Source organism: Serinus canaria, chromosome 9 (assembly GCF_022539315.1).
Source record: "Serinus canaria isolate serCan28SL12 chromosome 9, serCan2020, whole genome shotgun sequence".
NCBI classification, from domain to species: domain Eukaryota; kingdom Metazoa; phylum Chordata; class Aves; order Passeriformes; family Fringillidae; genus Serinus; species Serinus canaria.
Window position 1 is genome coordinate 24157261 of NC_066323.1, and position 27846 is coordinate 24185106.

Sequence of the window (27846 nt, forward strand, 5' to 3'; positions counted from 1 at the left end):
CTTTTCTGGGCAGCACAAGCCCGAAAAGAAAAAGGCCCCACGTTAACAGAGGATTAACCCTTAAAAACCACAGTCTGCTGCATATTCATACACCTCATACATGATGCATAAATTCCATTCAAACACAGGATTCTGTCTGGGCAGTGTCAGCTTCTTCCTCCTAATCCTAATGGCATCGTCCTACCCCAGTGAGGCAGGCAGAAGTTCATTTCTCCTGACAATGGGGCAATAAATTCTCTTTCTCTGAAAGACTGAGGTGTCCTGTGGCTGCTATCTCAGTTTGAGTCCTTTCTTTAAGAAAGTATCTTAGATGGCATAGTTTCTATTTTAACATTTTGTTATAACCTAAAACTATATTTAACACCCTACTTAAGAGAATTAACACAGCATAACTTTCTAACATAACACATAGAATATTCATTTTAATATTTGCAAAAAGCCAATCATAAAATATGCATTTTTCACACCGCCTCACATACTTAGGTCAAAAAAATATTAAGTTACTGCTCCATGCACAACCTTGTGGTGCATAAAGGTGTCCCAAAATGGGTTTTCACATGGTGTCCAAGAAGCCAATCCACACACATTGAGTTATTTGATTTATTTACAGAGGCATGAGCTAGTCCAAAAACTTCTCATAATTAACTTCTCTAGGAGCCTACAGCAGGGAACACACACAAGAGAAAAGAAAAGACTAGAGAAAAATGAAGGCAGTATTATGTGATTTGGGATCTGCAAGGACAAAGCATCAGTGTGAATCTCACAGAAGGAAGGCTGAACTGCCAGCCTGGAATTCATGTTTTACAGCCATGTCAATATTTGTGCTTGTGGAATCAGAAAAATCCTAATCAAAGGCTACTGGCCAGCAGGCAGGCTCTTAGGAGGGGGTGTGAAATGCATCCTGCTATAGCTAACAGGCATGACAACAGAACTTCCACCCAGGGAAGAAATCCTGCATGACCTGTGGCCCCTCAGACAAGGGGCACAGTGTGTGACTGAACCATACCCCATGGCAGGAGCAGGACACTCTGACTTAAAGCTGGATATTGCAAACTTCTAGAGGTCAATGGCTAACTAGACACATGATGACCAATGGTGGGCACCCAGAAATTACCCAGGGTCTATAAATGGTACAGCCTAAACAAACCACTGCATTGTGAATAGCTCCTGTCACAGCTCACTGTCCTGTTTCCCCTCTTTTCTCACAGCACTTTGGATCTCTGCAGCTCAGACATCACACTGTCAACAGGCTGGTCCTCTACAACCAACTGTGGGGGATCAGCCAGCCCTCAAGACCTTAAACCATTTCTAAAGTACACAAAGCACCCATTACTACAGCCAAGCATGAGAAACAAACCCTTCACTAGAGGATGAGAGTGTGCAGCCTTGTTTTTCTCACCAACCAACCCTTCCTGATCTTCAGAGCAGAGGTTCAGAGAGGTGGTATGGAAGGGCTGCAGATCACACATGGGCAGCCAAGACACTTCCCACCTTCAGACCACGAGTGGAGAATTTTCTAAAGGCTGGTTACACCCAGCAGACAGGCTACAAACCCTGCTGGCCTTTTCCTGACTGTGAGCAGCCACTGAGGACTCCAACCACCTCACAAACCTGCCAGCACCATCTTTGGGAACTGCACAAAGACAGAAGGACTTGGAGGAACTGCCTCACAAAGTGCACTCTCTGAGGACATCTCTTTTCCCCACTGCACCTCTCTGGGGAATGTGGGGAAAACAGAACTGGCAGCTGGACACTGCAGACAGCCTCTCTTCTGGGTCTGTTGGGTATGACCTCAGCCAAAAACATACCACCAAACCACCTTGGGCCCACACCCATGTGACTTCTTCTGACAGCACCCACCAGGGACCCAACAGAAATCCTTTTCCATTCCAGCTTGCAACTTCTGCATGAGAAATTGCATTTGGCAATTTTGGTGAATCCTTTAATCACACCCTCATTACATAGATACTGATTTTATGTAAATCCTAACTTTCTAAAACATTAACAATCTTATGAGGCAATTCAGCAATCATAAAACTGTGTGGTGGCAATCAAAATGCCTGTGACAATATAGTAAAACTTTTCAGAGCTCTTCACCTACACTACCTACGTCCAAAGAAACACTTATGAATGTATTGCCAAAAAACATTTTATCACAAGGTAAGAAAGGGGGAAGAACTACAAGAAACTTTTGCCTAAAATTCCTGTGTGGCAAAATGTTCAAGATAAACAATTATGAGCCAAGGAAATAGGCCACTCACAAAGGCAGAGAAAAGGAAAAAGAGAAGAGAAAAAAAAAATCATTCATAAGCAATGTAAGGTGCCACTTAGAAATTACTGGGCTAATTGTGGCCCTATTGTCTTCTGCTCTGTAACAATTTCAGAGGCCTGTCAGACAGGCTGCTGCTCTGTCCATTCTTCCAGAGTACTCAAAAAATCCATTTGTCAGAGAGGATGCTCCAGGTTTTCTTCAGGATAAGGAACTCTAAGTTGGTTGAATGACATAACACAGCAGTTTCTTGGGTACTTCTCAGTGATTAAATCTCTTACTCTGGAAGAAAGCACTGAGGCAGACATCAGGAGAGACTAGCAGAAGTTTAGGACAGTGATACTCAGATGGGGCTTTTGTTTTAGAGCTTTGGTCACCTCAAAGCTGCCTTGAGCATTTCATGCTCTCAGTAGTGCTGAAGACTGGACAAGTGAATACCAAAGTGAAGTAGCTGCTGTAGCAATGAAGAAACTCACCATTTCACCAAGTCAGAGACAAAAAAGTACAAAGGATCAGTAAATACACCAAGTATCTTCAACTTTAAAAAATACTGGAACATATAAAGCAACTAGGTCTGAAGTTCCAACAATGACAGGCACAAAATTCTTCAAGAGCATTCAGTGCCAATAATTAAGCCATCACAGCTCAAGTCCAGGAACTAAAACAGTGAGCAGAAGAGAAGCTCACAGCAGTGCACATCTGCCTAAATGACAGCAACTTCCAGCTTCTGCACACTGCACAGCTGAGTGCCCAGGCTGAAAATGCAGGTTCAATCCTAGCTCTGAGAGGAGCATTTCATGTCTGTTACACAGTGGTGTGTGCCAGCTGACCCAGAGAGCAGAGCTCGACACAAACACTGTCCCAGTAATGCAGTGCCCAGAGTCCCTTCAGCAGAAAGACCAGCTCTGACCTCTAAAAGGTGGCACCAATTTCTGCAGGAACATCAAGAGACAAAACACCATACTGACAATGGACAGCACACTGTTACACACAGGACAGCATTCTTCTCTGTGTTCTACTTTCCCAGGTGTTGGTGCTTGGTCAGAAACCAGTAATATCCTTTGAAAAGCCTCAGACTTCTCTGAAATGTGAAACCCACCTATCTTGTACAAAATCTTTTAACCAAAACTGAACAGGCACAGAGCAACAAGTTCCCATTGCACAAGAACAGCCACAGAAAAAGAAAAAAAAGGCAGAGACAGAAATTTCAGAGCACCAAATGAGTTCAAAAGAGACATCTATGTCAAAACTGTAAGTCAGTTTATGTCCTTTCTTATTCCTGAAGCTGGGCAAAGCAAAGACCACTTAGCATTTCCGAGTATTATTCTTTAAGTTAAACAGATAAAAACATGATTTGAAGCCAGATTCAGCTATGCCTCCATCAAGAAGGTGATACCATAATTACATTTATGCAGTGGGTGACCGAGGGCAGCCCTGTCTCCCACCACAGTGACTCACAGTCTGAGGGAGCCTTGTTCACTCTTCCCAGAGCTCTGCCTCACTGAGCCCTGGCTCACCTCTGAAATCCCCTTCAGTGCCCAACAGCTTGGTTAAAACTCATTTATACTCACACAAGCACAGACTAATACACTTCACAATGAATCATGTTTTTACTTGGTTACACATGCTGCTGAGTTCCCTTCCAGTTTAGAACTGCAAAACAACATCAAAACGATATTGCAAGTTTTCACCTTTATTTTGAACATAGTGTTTATTTTGAACACAGTGATTCTTTAACAGGGCGTCAGTTACAGACATTTGAATTTATCTGGAGGGTGGGAGGGTGTGTCCCTCCCTCCCAGTGATGTATCCTGCCTGACGGTGCTCAAGGTTCAGTAACCCAGTAACCCTCCTACTAATTGTATCTTAGAACTCAATCCCATTGGAGTTGGGAGGAAAATAATCTTTTTTCCTTACAATAAAGTCAAACTTAAGAGCAAAAGACTGTTGGCACTTCCTGGTACTGGGAAATGAAGGACTTTCCATTAAAGCAGAAAGGAACAGATAGTTCCATATGGGAAGGAATCACCTGCACTATTTGGGATCAACAAACAGAAACCTAAACAAAAATAATTAATTTTTATTTTCCCAGAATGTTTCACTTGGTTTTTTCCTGCTCTGTCATCTTCAAAAGAAATGCCTCTGGGCAAAGCAAAAGGGAACACATCAGTGTTAGGGAAGCTTAACAGAAAGAGGCTCCTAGACAGCAAATTTTGCTCTCACACTGTGCCAGGCAGCCAGACATTCCCTGACCTGAGGGCAGAGTGCTGAGATGGAGAAGGGCAGTGTCTGTGCTGAGGGAGACCCTGCGATGCCCCCAGCACTCAGGGCTGGCTGCCAGTGCTGATCACTTCTAATGCCAAGTGCAGAGGAAGAGAAGCTCCCAGGAGAGGCTCTGGGCTGGAGGACATGCTCTGTCTGCTACTCCACGGTTCAAAAAGCACAAAGTTCAAGGCTGCTGTGACGGTTTTGTGAAAACAGCAGTGTGTTTGTTGTTTCAGATGACTCACAAACAAGTGCTTAGATCTGCTTTATACTGCTCCACAAACACAGAGTCAAGTGAGCAACACTTTCCAGCTGGTTTCCAGTTCCGCTGCAGCACGGGGCACAAGTGATGACCCAGCTGGCTCAGCAGCTCAGAGCTGGGACAAAGCCCTGAATGGCTCACCCTGAACAGACTCATCCATGTGAAGATGTAACTCCTCCCAGGGCCCACTGATCACTTCCACCTCCATGCCAGCCCTGCAGCTTCTCTTCCTCTGGCTCACTCCATGTGGCTGAGAGCAGTGAAGAACTGGAAGCTGTGGTCCCAGAGCAGTGCTACTCTTCCCAGAAACCCTCACCTACACGTGCATGTGCAAGAAATGCTCACCTACACATGAAGTGTGAGGCCCAAAGGCTTGAGCTGAGCCAGCCCAAGTGCTGAGCAGCAGTCTAGGCAGGTGCAGACAAACCCAGCATCCTGCACAAGCCCTTGTGACACCTATAGAGATGTTTGCAGGAGTCAATGAACCCCCCAACCAGCCTGGCTGCCACCCCTGCACACCCTCAGCAGCCCTGGCACCCAAATTCAGTTTTCCACATCCTACAACAGGCTGCAAGCAATAATAAAATATTATTTGCATATTTGGATTTGCATTACATCTAAAGCAGTATTTAAGGACAGAAGTCTCAGGGGCAAGGGCAGGGGCATTAACTGCCAGCAGCACAGCAATTCCTGTTCCTGTCTCTGTCTTCTATCACACCACAGTCACATCCTATACTTTTGTTTTTTAAGCTGCTCCTGAATCTAGAGTTAATTACTGGGCAGAACACAAGAACTTGCTCTCCAACTAAATTACCCCTGCACCATTACCTTCAATAAAGAAACCCTGTATTTGTTTAATGAGATATTTTCAGCCATTCTAAAGTTTATCATGTTCATTTTCATGCTTTCTCCCTGACTGCCTTAAACTCTGAAAAGCCATGGTGCATAAGGACTGACAAAGCACTTCCTATGAAGTCAGGAACACCTGAACATGGCCCTTATTGCTGATGCATTTTCTACTCACCAGTGTGTAACAGACATAAAAACACTGAAAATCACCAACTGGTTCCACCCAAAAATTACTACATGAATAAATATTTACCTGCACTTTAAACAGAGAAGTACAGCAGTGAGTTCTCATCCTGTTTCTGTGAAGATCCCACCACAATTACCGAGTTATCTGAAATGTAATTAGTAGCACTACTTGTGATTTGTGTTTCTTCTGATCTGTGTAGCCTATTTTCTTCACTATTTGCACGTCCCCACGTTTCACTTCCCAGTTACATTCTGTGAAATGCCTAATATGGTGAAACTACACTAATTTACTTCTATTTAGTTCCCAAATTCTGCTTTTTGTTGTGCTCATATTTGAATTTTTAGAAATGAGAACACAGAATTCAAAAGCAAGACTGAACAATTTGTCAGTTATTAATTATTCTGAGCCATGTTGTGAAGGTGCTGCCAACCCTGTTCCAGGTACCGCTTGAAAGGCTTTGTTCTTTATGATTAAAACAAACTCCTAAGTGTGGATTGCAAGGAACCAAGTGTATTTTACAGACATGCTGCTGCAGTCCAACTTGCTCTTTGATTCCAAATATTACCACATAATAAATAATAACAGCATTCCATCACTAGCAACATGCATACTGTAAATGTCACCTGAAACTAGAAGTAATCGCTAGGAATAGTTCCTGTGCTGAAGAAGGAAAAATACCAGCATCTAATAAATGCAGTTTACCTCCAGCTATATCCAACACTCAAAAGCAATCCATTAGCTCTTTTAGATAATAAAAGCGTGCTTTTAAATCTGCTCTTGCTCCCCACTCCCTCCTCTATCAGGTAGTGAGGCCTCATAGAAAAAATATTTAAAATATGAAGCATAACTTCAGCATGACAATTTATAATACTATGTAATTTAGAACTCCAAATCTGAACTAATCCCAGGGTAGAAGCAATGGATTGCTTGGTTTCAAAAACAAAAACAAAAAAATAAACAAACAAACAAAATCCTAAACCCACCAAAACCAAAAACACACCACAAGAGAAAAACAAATACAAAAGACAATCCTCCTGTCCAAAACCAACAGTTTAAATCTGAATTTGGATCCAAAAATCAGATTTGAATAGTATTCACATTTTTTATACTGCCTTTGGACATAGCACCTAACATTACAGAATACTTGATGTGAGAACAAACCAACCAACCCAAACCCTTCTATTTTCCTCAGCTGCAGTGCTCAGCTCAGGAATTCAGACTACTGGCATTTTATGGCTTCCCTCATTAACAAAGATTTGAGTCCATTTGCCAGCTACCTGCTCCACAGGCTCATTTCTGAGGGAAGCAGAAGCATTTTGTGGTGCCAGGAGCCCTCCAGAGAGAAATTCCCTTCCAGGTTCTGAGCAGGAGCAGAGGCTGAGCAGGGCTGGGGCTGTGACCTGCCCCAGAAATGGCACCTCCTCTGGCACTGTGACATGCAGGCTGTGGGAGGATGGAGCAGGGGCAACAGATACATTATGGTACCTGTATTTTTCCTCCTGCTGTCACTCAGCCATGACAGCAGAATTTACACCCCAGTCTGCCAACAGGCATCTCAAACCCAGCCTCTCCCTGATAAATGAACATCAGCTCCTTCTTCTCCCAGAGCTGATCCCTGGAGACTTTCATGTGACACCTTCACTGCATTCTGCACCCCAGCCTGCTGCTTCACCTCCAAACTGCAGGAGCAGGAGGACACAGGGGATGTAAACCTGGGCACACAAACGAGCTGCCACAGCAGCAGCATCTGTATTTAGGAAAGCAATTATTAAAATATGACAAAATCAGACACCAAAAAAGAGACTCTTGCAACTGAAGGCAAAGGCTTTTCTGTTTTCACACAAACAATGATGGCTTGACCGAAATAGAAATTTCTCAGCACCATACTTAACATCAGAAAAGCTCAAAAAATATTTCCCTAAACTTTCAAATTTTCTCCCAAGAGAAGCGAGAAAGAAAACAAAGCACCTCTAAAATCCTATTTTACTCCTCACCTGTACATTGCAAGAAAAAAGTACATCACAGAACGACAGAAAGTTTAACAAACCATTTCATTTGCCACCACACCCCAACAAATCTTTCTTCAGCTTAACTGGGTCTGTGAATCACCAAAATGTAGGTGCTTGAGCCTAAGGTTTCAGGAATACTGCCATTTTGAAGAACCCTTCTTGTATAACGGATCTAGCCACTGCCTCTTTTTCAAGAAAATTGTTATTACATAGGTAGAAACCCTTTATCACTGCACAAACAGAGCTAAAAACCACCTGAAGAGTAGTGTGCTACTTTCCTGGCCAATAGGTCCCAGTTAAATCAGTAATGAAGAAGCAACTTAGAGCATCAAGACAGTGGAAAACTTTCACAGAAATTGGTATATATTGTCTGGTTCTTTCACAGCACACAGAGCCTGCACCTCTCATTCTCCTGAGGCAATAACCCCAGGAATTCACCCCTAAGCAGTGATATACCAGGATTTAAAAAACTGGCAAGTAGTGATGGGAAGACAAAAGGAGCCACCAAATGCTGAAGGCCTCTATAAATCCTGGAGTTGCACATAATAAAAGCTGACAAGCTATCAAACTACAAAGAAATCTGAAAACTCAACCGTGGTTTGTGAAATTCACATTAAAAAGAAAGTAATTTGAGGACACTAAAATGATGAACTGCAGAGATAGACTAAGGCAAGAATTGCTCTGCCTTCTCATGAAATTTACCTAGAAGTTAACTGGAACTGAAATAACTCAGAAAACAGCTATAAATAGAAAGGGGTTAATCATTCAACTTTCTATTCCCATGACAAGAATACACTAAAGGCTCTCACTTTTAATCTTATGATATGATGCTTTAAAAATACTTCAGCTGCTGCACTACAATCTGCCTCTACCTACTTTTTAAGAATAATTTCTCCTTTATTTTTTTAAACACAGTAAAGGAGATTTTCTTTTGACAAAACCCTTTTCACTGACAGTCACCAAAGCAAGCCTGTGCATCAGCTGGAACAACTGTATGTGATCACTTAAATGGATCTTTTTTTAATGGGGGCACTTAAAAATACATTTACCTTTTCCCCATCCTATTATAAAGCACATAAAACTTCTTTGTCATCGATTTCAATTACCAGAGCTGCTACAGAGTATTTTTCAATTAAGTGTTTGCATGTATCCTAAAAGCAGCAGAGAAACTTAGAATCATAAGGGTTGGAAAAGGCCTCCAAGGTGATGGAGTCCAACTTGTCCCAGCACTGCCAGGCCCGTCCTTTAGCCCTGTCCCTCAGCATCACATCCACCGTATTTGTTCAAGGACAATTAAATTAATTCAAGTTTACCATGCAAAGACACCAAAGAAAGAAAACTGCCCCACCCTCGAGGCACAGATAAAAACACACCAGGATAAGACAATGCCTCTGAACTCACAGAGCCTGTGACACACTTGGAAACAGAACCTAATTATTACAAATCCCCAGCCAGTGCTTTACTCACAATATTTCCCATCCAAGTAAATTAATGCTGAAGCTTTTCAGTTAAACCAGAGAAATAATGCACAGAGAGAAGTTCTTTATTCAAAATGTAGAAACAGATAAAGACTTCTGTCATTTTGTGGTGCCCAGCAGGTTTACTAGAAGGTGAGTTGTAACCCAGCATATTTGCAGTGCCAGAAATTAGGACAGCATTCTGCTGCTGCAGATTTCCACTGACTACTCATACAAGAAATTGTGACCAAAAGACTTTATTGTGGTCTTAACATTCTTTCCAACTTGTTAAGCTACATCTCCACATTCTTGCCAAACCTGCTTTTATTGAAGAACTCTACTAAACAGACAGCTTTTCCTTTTCATGCAGAACTTTGCTGCTCTTCCCTCTCACTGCAACTCTTCATGCACCAGATTTATTTACAGCACCCAGAGGAAACAGAAGGTCCCAGTTATCAAAACAGACTGCAGAATGCAAATAAACAATTGTTATCCATTTCTGTTAGCTGGACTCTAATTGTGCAGAATGACACTGGGTGTAAAAAATGGTATCCTAATGTCACTGTCATATTTTCTGAAAAATCCCTTTGCCAGGATTTTTCCCCTGAGAAGCTGAGAAACCTCAGAAATTAAATGTAAACAATAATTATCTGATTGCTTGGAATGGGGTTTAGAAGTTGCTTACCAAAAGGTTACCAAATCTTTAATTAGTTCCATGTGAATTGTTTTTAATTAATGACCAATCCCAGTCCAGCTCTGTTGGGACTCTGGTCTGTCACAAGTTTTTTATTATCATTCTTTTCTAACCTTCTGATGTCTCCTTTCTCTTTCTTTAGTATAGTTTTAGTATATAATTATAATATAATATAATATAATATAATATAATATAATTATAATATAATTATAATATACTATAATATACTATAATATACTATAATATACTATAATATACTATACTATACTATACTATACTATACTATAATATAATATAATATAATATAATATATATAATATAATATAATATAATAATAAATCAACCTTCTAAGAACTTAAGAGTAGATTCTCATCTCTCACCTCGTCCTGGGGACCCTCACAACAACACCACAACAATTAATAACCACATCCTAATAGTTAAAGCAACAATTCAGTAAACACAATGTCACTGCTGTTACTATTACTCAGATAAAAATAGAGTTAGGTCATTATTCTGAGCTTACTAAAATTTTCAACATAGCTAGAGGTCACCTAATTCAAGTGTAAATAAACATTTCTATTAAAAAAATATTATCTCCCTACATTACTAGCACTAGTAGATGTTAAAAAGACCCTCTGAAGTGTTGGGGAAGTAAAACTGGCCTAGCATGAAGACTCTCAGACTTCTCAGATTCTGCACATCTGGAGAGTGATATCTCTATCTCTAAACACATGGGAAATTTTGCAATTGTTTGCACACATCTTGTAAAAGCTTATAACATAATAAAATTCTTTAAAGTTAGATATATAATCAGATGCAGATTATCAGTATATTATAAAGTGGGTTTTTATTTTTAATAAAATATAAAAGGACTTTTGTCAAATGCATTGTATCTGTCTTACATGAATATTAAAAGCCAGAACAATATTAGCTATTGAGCACAGATAATCAGTCCCCCCTCACTTTTATTTTTAACAACAGAAAGGAAAGTCTCTTTTTTTGCTAGCAAATTTTGTGCCAAAAATTAATGCACCATTTGCTGCTGACAATCTGCCAGACTAACGGTGTTTTTCCTCACTCTGAGGGTTCAGAAACTGCTACTCAGTTCCTGGTCAGCATTCATCAGATTCCTCCCATGAAAAGAGAAATAAGACAGCTCTTCTGCAGACACTGACACACCTCAGTCATTACCACAAGTAAATAAATTCAGCAGTACACGAGTGTTCCTCACCTCCTGCTGTTGTGGCTCAATCCACAATTCCTCAATTTCACTTAAACCTGCCATAGCACAGAATAAAATCATAGAATCATTTAGCTTGGAAGAGACCCTTCACAGCAAGTTTAGCCATGAACCCAGGGCTGCCAAGCCCAGCACTAAACCATACCCTGCGTGCCACATCTCCACATCTTTTATACACATCCAGGGAAGGTGAGTGCACCACTTCCCTGGCAATTTCAATGCTAGTTAATGCTTTTGCTGAAGATATGCTTCCTAATATCCAACCTAAACCTCCCCTGGTGCAGCTGAGGCAGTTTCCTCTCATGCTGTCACTTGGTGCTTGGGAAAGGCTGACCTTCCCCTGGCTGTAAGCTCCTTTCAGGTTGCTGTAAAGCTACACTGGTGTAAAACTGTAAAGCAAGTTGTGGCTGCCCCATCCCTGGAAGTGTCCCAGGCCAGGCTGGAAGGGGCTTGGGGCATCCTGGCATAGTGCAAGGTGTCCCTGCCCATGGCAGTGGAGTGCAATCTTTAACCTTTCCACCCAAATCATTTTAGGGTTCTACATTTCAAATTTTATTTCCTACTAGGTTTGGACTTGTTTCTAGGGATTCAGTCTTGTTCATCTCCATTAATTAGTAGCAGGACCAACACTCTGCTGTGTCTGCTCCCATCCTGAGGCTGCCACTGCCCGTGCCCCTGTGGACAGCACACACACCTGCACTGTCCCTGTCACTGCTGTCTGTACTCACCCTTCCTTCTTTAGAGGAACCCTGGTTAGGACTTGGACAATCCTCCTTATACTTCTTATGTCTTGAGATGCATCCTTAGCAGGGCATACAGACAACCAAAAAGTAAATTCAGAAATGCTTTCCATCAGAAACAAAGTAAAATGCTCTGCACTAAAGGTCCGAAATACAAATACCCCAAGACCCCCATGTGATTTTCAAACTCCAATACACAATGTGTGTGATGGTGTGAAAATACCAAAGGCCTTGCCTTCCTCAGCAATACCTATTTAAGTCAAAAAGGGAACTGGAAAAAAAAAAAAAACAACAAAACCAAACCACAAAAAACCCCAAATGCAAAAACATCCCAACACCAGCAGAGAGTAAATAACATTGTCACGTATGGTTAACTCACTTAAATTCTTTGGGGGTTGGGAGGGAAAAAAATGGAGGATCTGGGCAGAAGGACAAACCCAGAAGAAGTAAACTTTTTGCCATACTGTACAAAGAAACAAAAAAGTAAAAATGCTGGGAATACTGAAAGGTAGATGAAGTGGAAAAAAGTACAGGCAAAAGGACCAAAGTACTCTTCAAAACCAGAAAAGGAATTTGAGACATGAAGCCAAGCAGGAAGGGCATTCAGTGCCCAGTGCACTTTTCAAATAACATTTTATGTGCTTCTTTCTACCAGGTCAACTTTGTACTTAGCTTTTTGAGTTTCTGCTGGCAACACTGGCCTTTGGTGACCCGGTTCTCCCCTGTAGCTGTGTCTGTATCAATGGTTTGTACATGCAAACTACAGACCAACCTGCAGTCTTCTGGAGGACTAAACAGCAATGACACCACTGACTGAAAACCATCCTTCTGCACGACTCAAAAGCAGCATGTTACTTGTAGTGACACAAATGTAATCAGTTTTTTAAATCATGTAGGCTTCATAGTCTTCTGCTGTGAACATGCTGTACTCATAAACATCCAATTGTTAAGTGAAAATAACAGCACATTTCAAAATGTTACCTTTGCTTCTTAGAAAATAAAATGATGCAACATCAAAATGCATCTCTCAAGAACTGTATTTACCAAAGATAAAAAAAAGGAATTGCTCGAGAGTTAGCTCCCATAAGAACCTCAAGCACTAAAAAATACTGCCAGCTATTCTATTTTCTAGAGATTTTGTACAATGCTCTCCAAACCACCTACCTACCCTGATTTTTAAACTGCTTCTGATACTCTGTAGCTACACACTAGCACAGGTCTTCCACATTAAATCTGTCACAAAACCACTTGACAGCAGGCCTCTGAGCCTCTCACAGTATCAGGGTAATGGTACAGACCACCAGTGATTGCAAAGTCCACATGGCAGCTTCCATACACAACTGGCTATTCTTATGCTTATTTTTTAATTATTTCATTGCCCTGATACCTTCCTGCACACAAAGGACTTCCGGAAACACCAAGAGGTAGCAAACACTCATAGCAACACTGCACCATAAAACTAAAGGCACAGCAGTATTTTTATGAAAATTCTTATGAACAGATAACTTTCCCCACAGAGCCCCACATGACTTCCACAGAACTCTTTATCTACCTCTGCCAGCCACACGAGCTCCTGCCCACATTCTGCCAGCTGAGTCCAACTCCAAACTTACATCCTCCAATTCACCTCTGAATTCTCTCACTGAGGTTTATTTTTTGAAATCCAGTGGATATATGGTGCCTGGGGGCAAGGAGAGAACAGGAATGACCTAAAGGGAGAGCAAGCAGTGCAAGCTCTAATGGAGCACACATCACTTAAAACTGTCCATTAGTTCCAAATTAATGCCTCTGCTTTCTGCTTTGCATGCAATAAATATGGTGGGGAAAAGCCCCAGAAGAGCACTGTGTAAAGAAATTTAAAATCAACCTAAACCTTCAGCAGCCCCTAAAAGTGAACTCAAAGAGACTGCAATGAGAAGGCACTGATTACTTGTGTCTCATAAAAAGAAATTAGGAGTAACAGTGCTGTCACTGTTCCTCTCCTTACAAGTAAATTCATGCAAAGACAAAACATAACATCACATACCAGCACAAAAATTAAATCCCTAATACAGCCTTTACTCCAAATCATCACAGTTTTTGGAAAACAGGAACAAAAATTCTATTTGTACAGCCAGTAGTGAAGTACTAAAAGATTATTTATCAACCTAATATGGGAGGTAAAACTGTTCAGCTTTACAGCAGCATATAAAGCTGAGCTACACAAGCATAAAACTAGACATCAATACCTCTGATGGAGTTCCTTTAAGATATTTGATGAATTCACAAAGCTGTTCTAAAAAATCAGAGTAACTACTTTTGCAAACTAAAGCAAGATATCTAGAAACAGAAAAGCACCCTTTACAATTCAATCTCATAGCAAAAATTGCAATGCCTATTGCAATTGCATGCAATACTACTTATGAAAAATGCACATCTTTAACAAGCTTGAAAAAGAACAACAGTAAGCTGTGAGTACCAAATTTAGATATTTTGTGTCTAAAGGAGGGTTAGTACTCCTAATTCTTATGCTCTTTAAGAAGTAAATACTAGGCACACTTCTGCACACCGAGATGTATAGCTCCAAAGACACAAAGTTACTCCTGAGCTCAGCTCATTTGCAATTGCAGGTCGGGACACCTAAGGTAAGAAATGGCAACTGCCCTTTTCCCTTTCCAATGAACTGAAGAGGGCTTGGCCAAAAGCCAAAGCAGGGAATTAGCCAAGGTAGGTGAGGACAGCCCGGATCCTCAGCTGTGTGCAGCCAGCTCCTTAAAGACTGTGCCTGGAGCAGGCTGGGATGAACCTCCGGCTGCAGAAAAGAGCCAAAATCAAACCAGTAACAATGGCCACACACAAATGATCAGTGGGGAAGCAGAACTGCCCAGTCCCACTTCTCAAAGGAAGCTGGTTTTGACGCCTCAGTGTCACTCTTTGTTTCTTTAATCTTCTGAAGCCAGTATGTAAATTCAATTATGTTGGTACCTGCATATCCACAGGCATTTTCACATGAGGGCCTCCTCTGCAGCTCCTAATGTATGTAAATGAAACCACATTCCTGAATTTCCTTCCACCAGCGGCTGGGATAAAAAGATTTACCCATGTAAATTTGATAGACTAACACAGATTGGTCGATGTTGCCAACAAAATACCTGATACTTCAGGCATTACCCACATCCAGGTACCCTTCACCTTGAAGGTTCCCTGAATTGTGATTATTTCAAAGGTTAACTGCTGTTCATTCTGGATTGTAAATACATACTTTACCAACCCAAAGCAAAACTGCTTGCTTACTTGCTTACTAAAATAATAATAAAAAAAATATTAAATTTCTAACACAAGATGATCTTTGCCCCCAGATCTGATTTAATTATCAAAACAAAACACATGGAAACTTTCACACTTGAGTGACTAGAGGACTAACAGCACTGCCACAAAACAAAGTGTTTCATGCACTCAGGCATTAGTATTTGAATGAATTAGCATGAATTTCTGGCCTCCACGATTCAAAGTCCTCAAACTTTGAGGCAAACAATTTGAGATGTAATGTGTAACTGTGTGTGTCAACACAAGAGTATTGGTTTGAGGAAAACACACATTCACTAAAAAAATAACAGACAAAAAAACCCCAACCAAAACAAACAAACAAAAAAAAACCCATCAAAACAAACAAGCAAGCTTTTCTATGCAACTGTGTGAATTATGCTTATTTCAGATTTTTCTGTCCTGGACTGCTTCCACCGAAACTGCCATTGGGAAATGCTCCCAAGAGTGGCAATTTAGAAAGTCCAGCAAACCCAAAGCAGTCTTTGGATAAATACAGCATCACATCCTGCAGTCCAACAAGCCCTGCATTTATTTTCAGGTAAGTTAACTGATGGCAACCCTTAAGAGAACCAAGGGCAGCACTTCCATGTGTATCTTTAGATCTGTGAAAAAGCACTTAAACTGTGTGCCCTGGTCACTGAAACACAACAGCAGCTTTCTAATTAAACAGCCAAAGCATCAGCCTGCATTTCCACCCAACTTCTAAATAACAACATTCCTTCCTCTGCACCCTCCTCCTATATACAGCGTCCTAACAGCTTGGTGTTTTACTGGATTTTGGGTTCAAATTATTTGCAAAATAGAGCATATAACAGACATATACAAACTTTAAAGGGAAAGGAGTAGTGTAACTGGACATGTTCTCTCTTCACTACATCACAAGAGTCAAATAATGATTTTTTTTTTTTAAGAAGGCTTTCCTACACTAGAATTTGGAGTTCTGCCAAAAGTCCATAGACAATTGGAGAACCAGTGAATTCATGACATCAGATATTCCAAGGAAGTGAAACCTGGCTGAACGGAAGTAATTTTTACTCAAGAAAAATAGATACTTAAATAGACAAACAACTAAACTATTTTAAGACCTCGTATAGAGGAGATCTCTTTTATATAAAGAAAAAAACACACAAAAGCCAAATAATCAAACACCCCCAAAATATTTAATCCATGTTAAAAACCCCATTAAAGCATGTTTCCAGGGCAATACACATCAAAACATTCCTGATGTGACCAATATTCTGATATTCTTTTTTAAAAGGCCAGTAAACCAGTTACCAAAGAATTTTTGTTCAGTAATCCTCTCCTGAACCCCAACTCTCCTAAGAAGCACTGCTTGCTGCTATGAAATTCCCAAAGCCTGGAAACCACCATCAGTCTGAAGGGAAGCTTCCAGACCAAAGTTTCCAGGTGACCTGGTGATTGATTCCCAGCCACCTCAAAGCATTCCTCAGAATTCACAGCCCTCTGCCAAGCATATGGATGTTCAATATTCCTTTATATGCAATTTTCCTAAAAGCAAGCATGCACTAAAATTTTATTCCACCTTTTAATTAATCTTTGAAGGCACACAGCTGTGAGAGTCTCTAGCTAATACTGCAAAACACAGGCCAGTCAAATTTCTCTGACATCCTTCATACATTCATCTCACTTCAACCCTGGACTATGATCCTGAGAACATAAATTATATGTTGCTGTGGTTTCCAGCTTCAAGAGCTTCGTGAGTCTGAATGAAGATCAATAGCAACAGAACAATGGCAGCAAGGACTTAGTTAGTACCTAATATTTACAGTTATGGCTACACTTGTCAATTCCAAATGAACAAAACTTCAGTGTATGCAGTGACAAGAAAAGACTGTAAGAGCATTAAGTTCGGGAGAAAAAAATACACACCAAAACAAACAAAAAACTCTGTACACCCCGAGAAAAACTCAGTTTTCCGGAGCTTGGAAAGTGTCCAGCAGGAGTCTAAGCACACATGTGTTGCAGCCAGACAAAACCAGCGAGTCTGGCATGAGAGGTTTCCGTTTTTCTTTCAGGAACTCTTTGGGACTAATGAAGATTTATTCCCCCCTTCCAGAGAAGCCGCTCCTCGTCGGTGGCAGTGTGGCTGTCTGTTAGGAGAGCGCACGATGACAGCAGTGCCAAAGCCACCGCTCTGTGCGCCGCCCTGCACAGCGCGAACAGCTGACTGCAAACACATTTCCCAAATACTGCTTTGCCACACAAATTCCTGCGGTTCCCAAGGAAAACAACGCTCAGAAACCCAGCTGAAAACAACCGGGAGTATCGAGTAATAGAAACGCCACTTAAAATTCACCGAGCAATCACCGAAAGTTCTCAGCTTAGAAAAAAAAAAATAGAAAAAACCTCCAGGCAGAGCACAGAGATTGTCCGGCGAACTCTCGGGGGGAGCAGGCGCCCCGGGACCGAGCAGGCTCTCCCGAGCGCCGCCGAGCCCCGGGCGCGGGAAGGCTGACCCGGGCTGGAGCGGGGCCGCCGCGGGCCCCGGCAGCGCCGGGCACTTGTTGCGGGGCCGTTCCCGGCGCGGTCGGGCACAAAGGCGCCGGCCCGCTGCCCCGAGCCGAGCCGAGCCGAGCCGAGCCGAGCCCAGCCCAGCCGGCCGCCCCGGGCCCCTTTCCGCCGGCAAACGGCCGCGTCCCGCCGGAACCTTCCCCCCGCGCGGGGAGGGCGCGGAGCCGCCCGCGCAGTTGAGCAACAGCGGTGTCGCAAGCGGAGAGGAGCGGAACCCTCTTCCTGCGCAGCTCGGCTCCCGGGGCGGGAGGCACGGCCAGCAGCGGGCTGGCAGCCGAGGGGAGCCCCGCCGCAGCCACACCAATACCGAGCGATGCCGCCGGTTCGCCCCGTCCCGTCGAGCTCGGAGCGCAGCCCAGGCACGGCCAGCCCCGCACACCCCGCACACCCACCCACCCGGGCACGGCCAGCCCCGCACACCCACCTGCCCGGACACGGCCAGTCCCGCACACCCCGCACACCTACCCGCCCGGGCACGGCCAGCCCCGCACACCCCGCACGCCCCGCACATCCACCTTCTCGGGCAGCGGCCGCCGCCGTGTCAGCGCCGCCCCAGCCAGCGCGGCGGCGCTGGAGCCAGCGGGGAGCGCTCCCTCGGCCGCCACGGACCCCGGCGCTGCGCTCCGCCGGGGTTACCAAGGTGATGGCTTCGCCCTCGGGCCGCCGCCGCCAACCCGGGCCGGGCTTTCGCTATGGAACCGCGGCTGGCGGCCAATGGCGCGGCGCGTCCCGCCCCTGCGGCCGCTCCCCTTCCCCGGAGGGCCAGAGCTGGCCGCGCCTCCGGCCGGCGCTGCAGGCCGGCGGCGGCCGGGCTGGGGGTCGCCGTTCCCCCGCCCCGCCGCGGGCCGGGCCGCGGAGCCCCTGGCGAGCCGCCCCTGGCGCTCCAGGAGCGCTCCGCCGGCCCGCGGACCGACGCGCAGCCCCGCTTGACCCGGCCCGGCGCTCCCTACGCGGCTGGCACTCGCAGTGCCCCGGAAGCCGCTACCGCACCCCCAGGTCGGACTGCGAGCAGGGGCAGCCGCCCTGGGCACGCTGGAAAGGCTCATCCTAGAGCACCTTTCCGAAGCGCCTTCTGGAAATCAGCAAGGAAGAGCTCATTATAGCAGCCTTGGCAATGAATTCCCCGATACGTTCTCTTTTCAAGAGTCTAGGTGCTGAGCGGTCAGGAATAATTGCATGGGAACTAGTACCTAGAAAAGGGGGTTTTCTAAGGCTTGAAAGAAGCAATCAAAAGAAGGCAAGGTAGAATGTAACCGGTAGTGAAACAACTTTTGCATGCAGCGGGCCCGTCCCCACCCACTGAAATCAGCAGCAACATTCCTGCCGCCTTCAATGAACACAGGGCGAGGCGTAGCACATCCTTGTCCACAAAGAGAATGATCATGTTATGCATATTTTAACATCCCTATGCTAATAATCATGCTGTATCATTAAGCTTGTCTATTTTAGTCTGTTCATTTTTCCAGTTATTCCAGTTTTGAAAATGGATGGATGGATTTACTTCCTCAACTTCACTTGCCAATTCTCAAGGCACTAAAAATCCATTAAATTTGGATTAGAACATATCTAGGAAATGTTTTGTTGTTTTTTATAAAGCATCCAACCAACCACAACATCTATTAACTGGAAATCTCTGGGAAGGACACTGATCTCCCCTGTTACTTCAGCAAATGGGATTTTTGCATGAATGATGATCATGCAATGCTACCTCTAGGCAAATCTCAGTGGAAGGACAGAAGTTAATGAGAAATCTTGCCTACCGTGTGTCAGTTGCCTTCACAGCCTGTCTGTTCTGTGTCAATTAACAGCTCCCCTTCCTGCTTTTAACCAGTTCCTTAATCTGCTCTGTACCACAGGCATTGCTCCTGAGCATCATGCTGCTGCTACTTCACATCACAGTGTAGTAACTTCCCTCCACTTCCCTTCTTCCTGGAAAAAAAAAAAAAAAAAAAGTAGAGTTCAAATGAAACTGGTTTATCAGGCAATGTGCCACTCATACAATGGATTGTGTTCTACATAACAAAGTTTAGTTCAGCATGTTGAGCCACTTGTTTCTTCTGATTAAAGTTTACATTGCAATTGAAATATATTTCGGAAGAAAAAAGGTATTAATGAAATCCAGTAGTGTAAAAAGTCCCAGATCTGCAGTTTTCCAAATCATTCTGATACTTGTGGTTTTGACATTAAATATTCCAGATAGTCTTGGCTTAGACACTAAAACTTTGGCTCAGTAGTTGGCCTCACTGATGACAAATGGGTTTGTGACTGGAAAGGCTTGATAATGTTTCTTTAAAAAGAGGTATTTACTCTGGATCTTGTGACATTAGGTGGTTGTTCTGCAGGATCCAGTGCAGTCTTTGCAAAGCATAAGCCCTGATGTGAGCAGAGGGCTACAATCCAGAGCCTTAAAAATCTCTTTACTCTACTGTTTACTGCCATCTTTTTCAATTGACTAATGATGCCTTGAAATGTCTATCACACATAAAGCCCCAGGCACTTTAAAAACTGTCTTGTATAGACGATTTCTGTGAATAGACTTCAGTGACACCTGACCACATGGAGTTTTTCTCCAGGGTTGTAATCCCCAATTTCAAATTTCCTTTCCATTTTCTGGTTTTTGACTCCAAATACAATATCAGTATTTAGCAGGGGGAATAAAGAGATCTCAGCCAGTAGTTATTAAGATATTTCAGATTATGGTTGATCAGCTTGCATGATATTCATGCTGTTGTCACACACGGAGTTGTTACAGACAGTGTGTGCGACACGGATAAGGAACTTGCCTTGAAACATCTTAAAGAAACCTTTTTATATCCTATGTGGCATGCAAAAAAAAAAAAAAAAAAATCCAGACTTCAAATACCATTTTAATTTTCAATTTCCTTATCTTTAGATTGCCTTCCCACCCCCCTTCACAAAACAACAAATGTTCTATTGTTCTGCCCCCCAGGCTATTGTTACATGTGTTCTCAGTATAATGAAAGGGCTTTGTCTGAAAAGGCTGGATCTGAGTCATGTCTTTGCATGTGAAACAGCTGTACACCTAGGGCACATTCTTGGTTGCCTGAAAATGTGTCATTTTCAGTTTTTTGGGTTTACATTCTTTGAATCCTGTGTCACTGCAGTGATCAGAAGAAAGGAACTAAGTTGTCTCTGTATTTGCAAACATCACAGAACTGTGGCAGCAGACCCAGACATAAAAAAGGCAAGTGGAAATGCCATGTTAAGGATATTTGGCCTGAAGCAGAAAAAGCCATTCTGGGGAAAAAAATTTAAAAAAAAATCTAAAGGACAATGATCCAGAACACAGCAAAATACTGGGCAGGAGATGCTTAGAAAGAATTCATTAGAAAATTTAAACACTTATATCAACTTGCTACCGTCAGACACCATGATACAATGGCAACATCTACAAACCAAATGAGCCTTGGGCAGATAAAGCACAGGAATGTTTTCTGGTGAATACAGAATGACACAAGAATCTCTCATCAGTAATTCTTTTCTTAAAAAAAAAAAAAAGTGATATTCAAAACTGTGAGCAATAGTAGAGAGAATAATGGCCACGGCACTGCATGGTCACCCCTTGGCCAGCTTGCTGCCTACTGCTGTCCAAATAAAAGGCTTTAGAACATCTTGTGTATGACAAATAACATGTCACTCTCTTCAGCAGTCACTACAGAAAAGCCAGTTTGCTTTGTAACTTCCAAAAAATAGCTTGTCTGTTAACAAAACTTTAATCTCCCCTTTGAAGGCCCTTCTTCATCTAGACTAGAAAAAATATGTCCCCTTTTCCCTAAAGTAGCAGGTTGGTACCATTTGGAAGGTACAGTCATTAGCCACTGAAATTTAAGAAGTGTTAATAAACAAGTGAATAATACTGGCTGTGACTATTTCAAACCATGTGTTTAGTACAATTAATCCCAAGAATCAGGTTTAACTGTCAAAGCCTATATTTAATCTCCTGTAGGGAAAACACTAAGAGATTCCCAATACATGACTCCACGCCCTAGGTTAAAGTGCTGCAACACACATAAACAATATGACAGAGAGGATAAGGTGTATGGGTAGCATGGTCCTGTACCAGCTCAGCTGAAAGTTGGCCTCCTGGATCTCCTCCATCTCTGCAGCTGTTAGACAGCCCAGCCTGTGAAACCCAAGCTGGCTATTGTCACCAGGACCTCTGGGGGTGAATGGAGAAGTGCTAATGGCACGGTGAGGGACATGGTGTGACATGCCACCTCGACGCTGTGAGCAGGACACAGCACCTCAGGGCTGTGAGGAGGACACAGCACCTCAGGGCTGTGAGCAGGACACACCACACCACCTCAGGGCTGTGAGCAGGATGCTCCCCAAGAGGTGCTCAGGAAGTGCTGCGGTCCCTGTGCCCATGCAGCTCCAGCCTGGGTGTCTGTGAAAGCTGCCCTTGGTGTCTCAGCTGTCCCGGTGCAAGGGGGCAGCAGCAACAACAGCAGCAGCAGCAGAGCAGCAGCAGCAGGGGCAGCAGCAGCGGGGGAGGAGCAGCTGCAGAAGGAGCAGCAGCAGCAGCAGCAGAAGGAGCAGCAGCAGGGGCAGCAGCAGCAGGGCAGTGGCAGCAGCAGAGCAGCAGAAGGAGCAGGAGCAGCAGAAGGAGCAGGAGCAGCAGAAGGAGCAGGAGCAGCAGCAGCAGCAGCAGCAGCAGGAGCAGCAGCAGAGCAGCAGCCAGCCCGAGCAGTACCGGACTGCAAACCACGTGTCAGACAAAAGGGATGCTGGCTTTAGCTAATGGAGCACAAGCCTGCAGCCAGAACAGGCAGCTTTTAACAGTGCTTTGCTAAACCAAGTTATTGAACACGAGTAAAATTCAGTAGAAGAGTTCTCTGAGAACCTAGAGCATACAGGAACCAGAGAGGCAAACCCCTCTGCCAGATGCAGCAGCCCTGGCACCATCCTGGCACTTCGATGTTCTGTTCCTGCTGAATTCCATGTCTGAGGCCTCTCCTTTTAAAATTTTAAGCCTAGCTTAAATGACACACAGCCACTTTAAATACAGGGCCTGTTCCTCAACCTCCCTGAGGTCCCAGGCTGCTGTGCCACACCAGAATCACCAGCAGTCAGCTGATGCACCCACCAGGGCAGACACAGCCCTGCTGTGAACTGCTGGGCTCAGCTCCCTCTGCTTTTCCCCGCTCAGACAAGCTGTGGGAGCTGGTGAGCAGCAGCAGGTCTGAGCTGGAGGGAAGTCTGACCCAGCAAGGCTCTCCTGGAGCACTGGCTATGCTGGTGATCCCACAGAGCTCCCCACACCTGGGTCCTGGCTGGGGAACTGCAGAGTCCCTCTGCCCTGAGGCTGCAGCTGTGCCAGGAAGGGCTGGGAGCTGAACCCCACAGCCAGAAGGCACTTGGTCCTACTGCTTCCAAAGCACAGAAAACCCCATGGGCAGGAGCTCCTAGGCAGCCACTTTTAAATGGTGGCATTTTGATCACTTTATGCAAATTCCATTGTAATAAAGCAGCAAATTTTTAATAGCACTAATCTGTAGACAAACTGACTGAAAATACTTATTGTCACTAATTCCATACCATGGCCAATGTAACTTTTTCTGCATCTGTTCTGGTCTCTGAGTATGGTCACACTTTACAAGACAGCTTCTTCATGAGTTATGTGGACCTCCATCTGTACCAGCAAGTGAAGATTAAAAAACTACTCAGAATTAGGAAGAGTAAGGCCTTTACAACAATCAACAGCATCCTGAAGTGGCCAGCTGACTTTCCTGCTACATTCTCCCTTTATACACAAAGAACTCTACATAGTCCTTCATTTTTCCAGTTTCCTAACACAGACTTTGTAAAAATAGTTCCATCAATACCAAACAAATTCTTTCATCCAAAAGGCCAATGCCTACTAGAGCAGGACTTCTGTCCACATGTAACCTCACAGCCCACACAGCCAAGTCTCCCACCAGCTATCATTTCCTCTGCCTACTTTGTGGGCATGAACTCATAGCCAATATTAACATTTTATTAACATAACTGGATTGTTAGAAATGTCAGTTTTTAGACGAGGCACCGAGTTCCCTTGTGTTATTTCTACCGACTTTTCTAATCAAAGATCCCATGACACATTTTGACAAAAAGTAGGGCACAGCCAGCTTATTTATTCTTTTACTAAAAGTAGGCTTCGATGTCCAGCAGGTTTTAATGTGTGAGACAGCACTTCAAGTGTAACAGCTGCTCCTCCTGCCTCAACACATCTGTGTTAGCAGCTCCTCTCTCCAATCTGCTAATTACCAAAATCAAACATCAGCCTTCACAAGGAGTTCCCTTTTTCTGAAATGCTTACTATGATTAGGCTAACCAACAATTGGAATAGCAATAAAATATCTTCTCATCCTTACAGGAGGAGTTTCTGACACCCTTCCAACCACAGCACAGCATGTTTTACATCTCTTGGGTTAATGGCATATTACTATTCTCAGCCAGAGGCAAAGACTAGAAAGAGATTCATTACAGGAAATCCATCTCTCTCTCAGCCTCTTTGCATATTTATTTTCTAGCTGGCCTTCTTGTTAAGGCAATTCTGATAACAGAGCAGATGTGACAACTGTGAAAACCAGCAATGATCAGGAACACTATTGAGGCTGTCACACGTTTTAATGACTGTGGATATGAAACACTGTACAATTTCAGCATTTCACCTTGAGGAGACTTTCAACTCATGTTTTGTCAAGTTTCTTCAAGGACATCATTGTCCAGCCACAATGGCGTAAGTCACAGTTAGCAAGACTTTGTTTTGTCAGAACTGCCACAAGAGAGAAAACTGAGTCTTTGTCCCTCCAAGGACACTGATGTAGTTATTCTTTGGGCCAAACACATCTACTGACCTGAAGGGCACAGTGGGCATCACCTCAGAATTTGCAAACCAGGAAAGACTTGCTCCAACCCACCTTGCATGAGTTACACGTGATGTGCAAACCAAAGAAAGAGATAAAAGCAAATGATATATTGCTGCTGCCATAAAACACAGGTATTGCATTAACATTTCACCAGCCCATGGAAAACGTGATCAAAGCAATAATTTCATTGCTTGTCACCACTATACCCACATAGCAGGGCAAGCTAAAAAAGTTGTTGTGAAATTTAAAAATTCCGTAAGCATTAGAAAAATGGCAAATACTACATGCATCATCATTCCTCAAAAACACCTGTTCTACCTACAAATGGACTATTATTTTGAATCTCTATCTAAAATCTCAGATTCTAACTTCTTCCCTCTGGTGACTGTGTTGCAATTTTAATACTACTGATGAGTTTCTGTTTTTAAAAGGACTAACAAAAATACATATATACAGCAGATAGGCTTTTGAAAGGCATTTAGATGTCTTATTAACAATGTTTCAAGTCTAATACTAATTCATGTACAACTAATTTCAATGTTTATTTTTCTATAAAACTGTCCTACGTTAAATCAGTGCAAGCAGAGTCACAAGCACACACTGAAATTGCTGAGAAGCAAGAATGTTCAGTTCCCTGCTACAGCAGACAGAAATTATTTCATCTCACAGTTCTACTAAACTTCTGATAATCCAGAGCCATGAGTCCCATCCTTGGAAAGAAACACATTTCAGAGCAGATATGTTAACAGGCACTGCACATCCAGTGCGGGAGAGATTCCTGGAATACTCCTAAAATGCCAGTACATTTTTTGAAGTACATTTTTCTAGCCTTTTGTTGCTAGGCCATCCAGTCATCCTAAATCAGGAAGACTCAGGAATTATATTTTAGGCAGTTTCTTCAAGCTACAGATGCATCATCCTAATTTTTAGTCTATAAAAGTTAAAATTACAAAGTCTGGCAAGATGCCATCACAAAAAAAAATTAAAATCATTGCAGTGTAAGAGTACAAGTATATTATTATTTATTTCAAAACTAGAAATTAAGCCTGCCTTACTATTTTGGAAACTCCAGGCTTTGTGCTAAGTAACTTTTTATGGAGTTTCCAGGTACTGATTAACCAAGTCAAAAACTGTGTGTTTCAGCCCCTCTGCCTGGCAATCTATCACAAGTCAAAAGTTTCATTTATATGACTCACACGCCTTCAGATTAAACAACTATGCAAATGATGCCGAGTCTTTGTTTATCACAGCTTTGTCAGCAAAACAAAATCATCCAGCAGGTGAATCATGAAATTGCTGTCTGTGTGGATGAGGGAAGCAGAGATGCCTGCTGAACTTCACGCTCCCCAGTCTATTTCTCCTTCTCTCCTTCACTGTGTGACTGCAGCCCTGCTCGTATGAGCAGAACTCTTCCCCCAGCAGAAGGGCACAGCTCACTTGGCTGCAGCTCAGAAAGTCCTTTAGGCCCACCAGGAGAGCTCAGCCCAAGTGGCTTGCTCAGGAGAGTGCCCTTGCTGCCTCCCCCTGCAAGGGAACGTGGGGCTTGTTTCCAGGAGGAGAAGTGCATCCATTTCAGTGCCCCCTCCCCTGAATGCAGAGGGCTCACAGGGAGCTTTTGCTGCAATTCTGTTCTGCTCTGGAGAAAGACTGACAGGGTAGCAGTGCTCAGAGAAGGAGCGGCCATCTGGACAAGGTTAGGTCACCTTCACAAGACGGCACATTCCAGCAGCTCATAAAAATGTGGCTCAAGAACACTTTTTCTGTTCCTGGAATGTATCTCATTGCCAAAGAAGGTAGCTACGACCAGGAAAATATTCCATGGGGAGCAAACAAATTCTCCTGCCAAAGCCATTCCTCCCTGCTCCACCCCAGCTGATTTTACACAAGTTGAATAATGCATGTCAAGGTATTAAGTAACATGTAAACACTTCCAGTAAGTGTTTCTCCTGCAAGCCTTGCCTTAACTGGTATTGCTTCCCCCAGTGATAATGGAAAAACATCTTCCTCAGTTCTTCTGCACCTAAAGCTCATTATTAATGAGGCACTTCCCACAAACATTGGCTGGTAATCTTCCCCTTGCCCCATGTCCAGAGCAGACTTTAAACCTCTTGCAAACTCAGCTCTCTCAGAGATGGCCTTCCCTGAAAGCCTCTATTGGCCCCACAGCCCAGGCTCTGGGGAAGGCTGGTGTCTCAGGAGAACTGCACTTCTGGGTAATCCTCCAGGAACAGATGACAAATTCCAATGGAAGCAAGCTGGGGCTTTTCTCTCCCACCAAGGATGTTTTATAGGAGCCTTATCTTCCCATCATTGCCCAACACAGTTCCCCACCCCAATTTTGAGAATATGTGTTTTCACATCTTTTCTCAAGGGGAGCCGCAGCTCTTTTCAACCTGGTAGAGGAAATCTCCTTGGAATTTAGTGTCACTTTAGGCATGTCCACTGCTCGCATATGCCAATAATTCCTTCTGCTTTACTGTCTGGGACACTCCTCATCAGAGGCAAAGGCAGTTCTGAGCCAACTGACCAAAAGGGGACGTGGTTAATCACATCACTGGGATGAAGATGGCTCTTGAATCACCTCCATGAGACTGAGAATCATTAGTCCCAAGGAAGAACTGCCCAAGGAAATTTCTGGGATTTTCCACTGGCATTTGTACTTTCATGAGGGTTTTCTGTAGGAGAGACTGACCTAGGGTCAAGTATCCAAGGAACTCTCAGGGAACAACACCAAATTCCACTCTGAAAAATGTCTGGGCAATAAGTTTGAGCAGAGCTGTTAAGTAAGAAGGTACCCTCATGCATTTTCTATAACTTTTTCCAAGTATAAATTATTTCATTTGATGTCTATTAACTGCACTGAGTGTGCATTGAGTTGGATTGTTTCCTTTCCATAATTGTTTTCCTGGCAATTGAACTTGCAGCCCAGCTGAGGATGTGACACCAGCAGCACTAAACACTACTTAGATCCAAGTCACTGCAATTGGTAAGAAATATGCTCCTGTTTGGGCAATACATGGAAAGCAGAAATGCCAGTGAACAACCTTTTCCAAGCCTTCTCTGTCCCTGCTTACAGCACAGCCTTTTGTGCCTGCTCTCCCACATCTGGGAGAGGAGCAATGGCAATATCTCAGCTCCCAGCAGCAAGGCCTCCCAGCTCGGGC

At 43.5% G+C, this 27846-nt stretch overlaps 1 protein-coding gene across 10 annotated transcripts in view; it reads right to left on the bottom strand.

Annotated features, from left to right (window-relative positions):
- PIK3CB (phosphatidylinositol-4,5-bisphosphate 3-kinase catalytic subunit beta) overlaps positions 1-27846 on the bottom strand; it is an 89289-nt gene that overhangs the window by 50412 nt on the left and 11031 nt on the right. For 4 of the 10 annotated variants that reach the window (XR_007778275.1, XM_018924527.3, XM_050978140.1 and 1 more), the window contains one exon: positions 19571-19739. The exons of 1 other annotated variant lie outside the window; for it this stretch is intronic. The gene's annotated coding sequence lies outside the window, so the exon portion shown is untranslated. Of the gene's footprint in view, positions 1-17645; positions 17666-18275; positions 18470-19570; positions 19740-27846 lie in introns of those variants that run through there. 5 more of the 10 variants (XM_030227217.2, XM_050978141.1, XM_050978138.1 and 2 more) reach the window with 4 other exon arrangements.